At 38.0% G+C, this 7,368-nt stretch overlaps 1 long non-coding RNA gene across 1 annotated transcript; it reads right to left on the reverse strand.

Annotated features, from left to right (window-relative positions):
• Nucleotides 1-1,154: 1,154 nt before the first annotated feature.
• On the reverse strand, nucleotides 1,155-3,132 carry LOC310639093. Its single transcript, XR_014492232.1, has 3 exons — nucleotides 3,032-3,132; nucleotides 2,856-2,949; nucleotides 1,155-1,312 (listed from the first exon to the last, which is right to left on the reverse strand). It is a non-coding gene; the product is annotated as an uncharacterized lncRNA (long non-coding RNA).
• Between the last annotated feature and the right edge of the window lie 4,236 nt (nucleotides 3,133-7,368).

A 7,368-nucleotide genomic window follows, 5' to 3' on the forward strand; every position in this document is an offset into this window, starting at 1 on the left:
AAAAGTTTAACCCAATTTGTTGGATTTTACGTATAAGTGAAAAGATGAGAAATATACCAGGTACAGAAACTCCATGAAGATGTACATGTAAAAAATTGTGAATCACAAACCACTTTAGAATACATTAATTTATAAGGTGTTAATGGTCACACAAATTTAATCCATTTGGAATGCTACTTGTACTTCTCTCTTGAAACTGTATCCTAGGTGCTGTTCTGAAGCTAAAAATATATGCTGGATTTTAAAGTATGTCACAGCCAACTTGATGGGGGTGTGGGAGGTACAGAAAATAAGCTGCATGGACAAGCTTAAACAGAGAGAAATGAATGGAGAAACACCAGTTAGCAAACAGAAGCCAATAAATTGAAATTAAATAAATATGCTCTGAAATGCAGCACCCCAAATGCTTTGAACAATTGGTTGACAATTAGCATTAATAACATGTTTTATCAAGAAATCCAAAAGAAAGATTTACCCACAGTTTTCAAAATAGGATTATCTAAAAGTGTGTGTTTCTTATGGACATAATGCTCAAATGTAAACTTCCTCCCATATATGTTTTGCAACCTTTAATTGTAGAAAAGCAAATTAAGTTTGTCTGAAAAAGTAATAAAAACCATGCCAAAATAGCTTGTTTTATTTTATTTAAGTAAAACAACAAGAACAAGTCAAAATATCAAAAGTATCAGGTAATGGTTTTCTAATTTTGCTTATCATGATTTTTAAATTTTTATTTCACAAATAGAGGTCAAAAATATAAAGCCTGTGATAAAATTGGAAAATCCACAAAATTAAAGTAATCGTCACATGAAAGTTGTAATTTAAATAAGGAAATGATGAGATCTGTCGATCCCTTAAAAACTTTCTCAGTGTCTTAACACTCCCTCTAAGGGTATAGATTAATCTTGAAGTAACATTCATTCTCTGCTATAAACTCATAAAAAATTAAAACATTTATGACTTACTTTGGACACATTATGTGATAACCTAACCCTCTAAAGCAGGGGTCCTCAACGTTGGCAACTTTAAGACTTGTGGACTTCAACTTCCAGAAATCCTCAGCCAGCTTTCTTCAATTCTGGGAGTTGAAGTCCACAAGTCTTAAAGTTGCCAAGGTTGAGGACCCCTGCTCTAAAGAATGATCTAATGCTGCCAAAGGTGGAAAGAAAGAGAAGAGGACAGCCATCAGCAAGGTGGATGAATTCAGTTGCGGTGTTGATGGATTGTTCATTGGAAGATTTGAAGGACTGGATTAGCGAGAGATCTTCATGGTGAAAGTCTGTTTATGTGGTTGCTGAAAAACAACACTGACCTGATGGCACATAATCCATCAATTTTCATTAGTATTAATCTGTATTAAGTAATTTAAAAGATTTGTCTCTAAAAAAACATTGAAATAATTATTCCAGTATACAATATTAGAAGAATTTAAATAATATGCAAAATCCCAATATTTAAAATTTCCATAGAAACTTTAAAAACTTTAGGAAGCATACCGAGTGTACTCTAATTAATGGAATGTGCTGATTACCAAACTGTTCTCCCACATCCATACATTGTGGTAAAGAGAATTGATAGTTATTAAGTATACATAATATGTCATCAACATATAATAAATGTTTCTGACTGGCCAACAATCTTGAAACCCAAAATGTTTTTCAGTTTTCCAGTAAGAAAGCCAAATTAAAGAGGAAATAGCGTACATTCTTGACATCTTCAAAAAAACATTTTGATAACTAATAATATAATTCTATTTGTAACTATTCTGACAAATTAGAATATCACATTTTAACCCAATTAACAAAAATAGGATGAAATCCAAAGTTGTTCAAGACATGTTTTTGAAATGTAAACTGTTTCATATCAAATTCTGTAATCCATGTAATAACCACTATCAAACATAATTTAATTTATTGTGCAGCTAAATATTAATTAATGATCTTATCTTGTAACTATTCCAAGTTACAACTATTCCAGATTATACAGCATGAACAGTTGAAGATAATGCACTAAAATATGATATTTGTATCAAAATCACTGTTAAATTTTTAGCAAAGAAATTAACTGCAGCAAAATTATTATATGCACAAAGGTAGAAAGATTTGACTTTAACCACAACAGAGGAATGGATGGTGAAGATGGTGGAACTTGCTGAGATGACCAAATTGATAGATTTAATTAGAGATAAGACATTGTCTAAGTTTAATAATGACTAGAGATTAATTTATATTTGTAACTACTACAACAGAAAATAAAAAATCACATGTTCATATTTTCTTTTTCTTTCCTACACTTTTGGCTTTGATCTTTTCTTATTTCTCTTTTTATCTTCTCATTCTAAATATCAGTTCTTGTTAGTTTTTATCTTTCTTCTTAATTTTTTAATAAAGTTCACACACACACACACACACACATTTAAAAAAAGATAAAAGTGGTGCGAAGAGCCATAGATAGAAAGACCCGCACATGGATTAGGGAACAAATCAAAGTATTTGATGCCATCAAGAGACTAAAAGACTTGAAATGTAAATGGGTTGGTCACATAGAAAGAAGAACTGATGATATAATATATTCTATACACACAATAATACACACACACACAAACCCACATACACATATAACATCGAATTAGACAATAACTTGCAGAATCAGTGAATATTTGTCAGCCTTTAAAATCACAAATAGCTTCGTTACATAAAGAAAAAGTATGTTCAGAAAAACATCACTACAAATGCCGAACAATCTAAGACGAAGAAAAAGGCTTATAAATAGCTGATTAAGAAACATAATGGGAATGAACTTTAAATATCCTATTTCATAAATCTGTATCTAACCCATTGTCTGTCTTTACTTACTTTTGCATCTTATCAGTGATCATTTTTTAGGAAACGCATATGCAACCCTCTGAGTGAATGTCATCTTAGGGGAAAGTCATTTGGATGATAGGAACTAAGCAAAAGAGTAAAAAAAAGGTTATTGGTTTAATTTAGAGTGCAATAAACAATGAGAATGGTTATTGTTTGATAATTACCTGGTTAGGGGAAAAAAGCTAATCTTGAATTTAAAGAAAGAGAAAAAAGTAGGCTAAGTCTCCAGCCTTAGTTGTATCCATATCCCAGGCTTACAGTAATGACATAATAACATTTCATGCTTACAGTAATAACATACTGTTGAAAGAAAAATCTTCATCAAGATCCAGTCCAAGCTGGGAATAAATAAAATGGAGACTGTTTTAGAAAAAAGGTTGTAGTTTATTGAACAACAGAGCCAGACAGGAAGATGGCTCTGGGAAAACTGACCACATGGAGTAGGGAGTGGGTTCTTATACCTTCTTGAGCTTTTGTTTGGAGTTGTTCCTGTGGCATGAACTTTGACCTGAGTCTGAGTGTGCCTTTCTGGTATTCTGATGGTGGTGGGTTAATCCTATTATATCTCAAAGGTCATATCCTGCTTCCCTGGGGGTGTGGCTGATGACTATGTCCTGTGCTGGATTTTTTGGTGTGAGGGATTGTTGATTCTAGGGATCTTTGTCTTTCTAATCCAAGCTTCCTGGCTCCAGTCTTTCTGACAAGATTATCACATCTGCATTTCTGCAGACCTGGTTTCTGTTTGGGGCAGAGAGACGTGGGGGTGGGGTTTCTGCCTTTAAGATCCTTTGGGGAAATATATTCTGCCTTTTAATATTCCCAACAATATTTCTTTCTCGGGGAGGGGGGACTGACTTTCCACAATACTAATAACAGTCTACGGACTTCAGCTGATTGTTTCCTATGAGGAAACAAGTTGGAAAGTAAACTGGCTTAAATCCATTTCCAGATTTCAAACCCTTATTTCATTTTGGCCACAGTGACAGCCAGTGGCCATTTTGTCCAGACCAAAGTTAACTTTGGCCCTCAATTAGTGGATTCTTTTTGTTTCCCTTCATAATAACACCAACTGCTTTCCCTTCTCTGGGCATGACTTGTCATGCCAGGCTGAAAAATGAGGGAAGGGGTCAGTATTTTATTATTCCTCTGTTGAACCTGTTTAAAAGAAATCTGCCAGTATTTTATTGTTTTCATGACCAAAAAAAAATAGAATTGTACAGATGTAGACTTTGTGGCAAACATCACAGCACATCGTTATGAAATGTCCAGGGAAGGCCAAGTGTAGGAAGTGGAAAACGTATTGATGTGATAATTTGTGTGAGACAGAATGAAATCCAGCAGGTCAACAGGAGAAACAGCAGAGGGGGGGAAACATTTTGATGCAGAGCAAGGAATTTCGTGTGGAAGTCAACCTCCAGCAGAGTAGGAGAAGCTTTAGAACTATGTCGTCCATTCTATCTTCATAAAACAGTGCTTGTGCTCAGTGTAGCTCCGCAACCCATTTGACCTTGCATTTCCCTAGTGACCCCAAGCATATTCACACTATGCAAGCTAGGATCTCTACAGTAGAAATTACATATCAAGTCAACATACTGTTTTTAATATCCTGTCAGCTCAAAGCTACATAAAAAGTACTGACAAACAGGATACAGTTAGCGTTCAAAGGAGAAGAAAAATTGCTGAAAATATTTTAGGTGCTCACCTATGAGAAGCTCTCTATTAAGTTATATGTGAATATCCTGTCTTTCACTGTACATTTTTTGCTCCAGCACCTTGCAACCTCCTTGAATTCCTACTTCAATTAAATCTCAGGAAAACCTTTGGAGAGAGAGCTCCTCCCCAGGCATATATTCAAAACAAGAAGTCACATTCTGTCACTTATGGCCATAAATAAAACTGAAAAACACTAGCAAAAAAATCTGAAAGCAAATGAAAAATCAGATTGTAAAAACAGGCTGGGGGAAAAAATCAAATGCCTGCTTTCTTTTCTTAACTTTTCTTTAAAAATATGAACAAAAGTTATTTTTGTATGACCTGACTATGAAATCATAGATGACATACCCCGTTCTACTCTTTTTATAGAAAAAGCAAACATCAGGGGGACTTTTCTACCAGTTCAAAAACCAAATGTCTTTCTTAAACAAAGCATTACAGCAGTTTCTGGCCTATAAAATGTTGTTGATCTATCATTCTTCAATGCCTTGTGGATAATTTCTTGTCAGTCATCCAATTAAATATCTCATTAAGAATAGACAACTAGCCTAGACTTGTCTAGGCTGACACTAGTTGCAGTAGCTTTGAAGTTTTTAGTTAATAAAACCAATCATTGAATTTCATTCAGTTTACTCTTTTCACTTTTTTCATTAAAAACATATACAATATACAACAATCCAATTTTGCATTTTGCGTTTGAACTTTATCCAGGTAGAACTTGCTGGTTTTTAACATACAGCAGTATTTTGAAGCAAAGATAAAAGATACGTCTGTTTCCGTTGCAGGTTCAAAACAGCCCAGAAACCACTACAAATAGCTGTGCATCCCTTCTTAGAAATGTTCTTTCTAAGAAGTAGACTTTTTATTACCTTTTCAACACTAAACAAAAGCTTAAAAACATAACCTATGCTTCTGAAAACTTCTTGCATTATATTGCCCAACATTTTGAAATGAAAAAAGTTGTGATTCCATTCTTCCTTCTCCCTGTTGCTTTTATTGGAATGTTTGGATATTGGAATTACTACACATTAAAACCTTCTGTATCGGATTTCTCATGCCCACTCATCTAAGGAAGTTCAGCTAGAGTTCCTTTACTTCATCTCCTGGTCATTTGGGGTTGTGATTCCTCTTGCTTTGAATCTCTGGAATGTATTCCCAAATCTACTTATATATGCCAAAAATATAAGAAGGATTTACATGTCCCAATCATTTGAATCAGTGAGCACTCAAATTATTTACATCACCAACAATGAAAATGTGAAATCCATCCTTTGAGTTGTCCAGTAAACTCAAAATAAAATCTTTTGTTAAATCAGTTTTAAACTGAAATCCACTGAAATCAATTTGACATTTTTAAGACTTGCAAACATTATTGTTTCACTATTGGATGTTCCTGTTATTTAATCCATGAGCTACATTGTCCTTAATATCAACTTCAAAATATTCTTAAATTATTGATACACATAGGATGTTGGGACTAGTTTTAGATGTGAGCTCATCAAAGGTTAAAGTACCCGAGGTGTCAACGCTGTGACAATTAAGAAATTGCAGCCATTTTACCTTTTGCTTTCCTTGTGCTTTTTCTGTTCTTTGGGATTCTCAGATGTGGAAGTGGGGAGGGGGGAATGCTTGAGCATATCCAGTTAGCCTAACCAATTGCAGCTGGGTGAGCTTCAAGGTCAATTCTAGATAAAGATTTGGCGGGCTGAAAAGTGGGGAGGAGAGCCCGCATTTTAGATTAATTGGTGAATGCAGTGGCGTAGCGTGGGGGGTGCAGGGGGGGCCGGCCGCACCGGGCGCAACATCTGGGGGGGCGCCCATTAAGCTCGCCGGAGGGGGACGATTCCGCTTCGCCGAGGGTCGGTGGTAGTGGGGGGACGGCAGCCGGTCAAGCCCGGCAACGCGTCCGATCCCGCCGCCGGCACCGGCACCTCTCCGTCCGCCGACGCCCCGTTGGGATCAGGCCAAGGCACGTTGGGACGGGGCAAAGAGAAGAGCAGCGCCGCTGCCGCCCTTTCCGTGCCGGATTCGCACCCGGGGCCAAAAAAAAAAAAACAAAGGCGCCAAGGAGGGCCCGCTCAGCGGCGCTTCGGAAGGCCCGAGTGGGCTCTGCCGCTTCGTCTCCGCGATCGCGCGCGAAGCCAAGCTGGCGATGGAGGCAGCCGGCAAAGGCTCGGCTTACGAGCCTCGCGGAAGATCAGCCACCCACTCGCGGGAGGGGCGGAGCGGGACGCCGCAGTGTCCACGTGGCTCCGCGCCGTGGTTAATCCCCGCTGCACCTGCGGCTGCCATGGTGGGGGAAAAGGAACGGTGGGTTAAGTTTTCAAGGGACGAGTTACTCGCCTTTTTTTTATTTCCCTCCACCCCACCCCACCCCACCCCGCTCGCTTCTTTTTCCCCAGGGAATCTGAAGCTACTTTGCGCACATCAAAAGCCTTGAGTATTTGCGGCTGAACTCTGAAAATCGCTGACCCGAAGGCAGCCCTCTCAAAGCACCAATCCAAATGGAAGCGGGGGGGGGCAGAGATTCATTCGCCCCGACCCACCTTTATTCAGGGAGGCGTGCATCACACGCCAATTTTTTTTTATTTAGGGTTTTGATGAACACACGACAAGGGGAGCAATAGTCATCCCTGGCATTCCTTTAAGCCAGTGGTGTAGCGTGGGGGGGTGCAGGGGGGGCCGGGCGCAACATTTGGAGGGGCGCATTAGATGCATTTTACTTTAATTACATCAGTATTTTCATAACAAACAATACATGTGCTTAGGGGGTAAGGGTTTCTTTAAC

Source organism: Vipera ursinii, assembly GCF_947247035.1.
Source record: "Vipera ursinii genome assembly, chromosome: 1".
NCBI lineage: Eukaryota > Metazoa > Chordata > Lepidosauria > Squamata > Viperidae > Vipera > Vipera ursinii.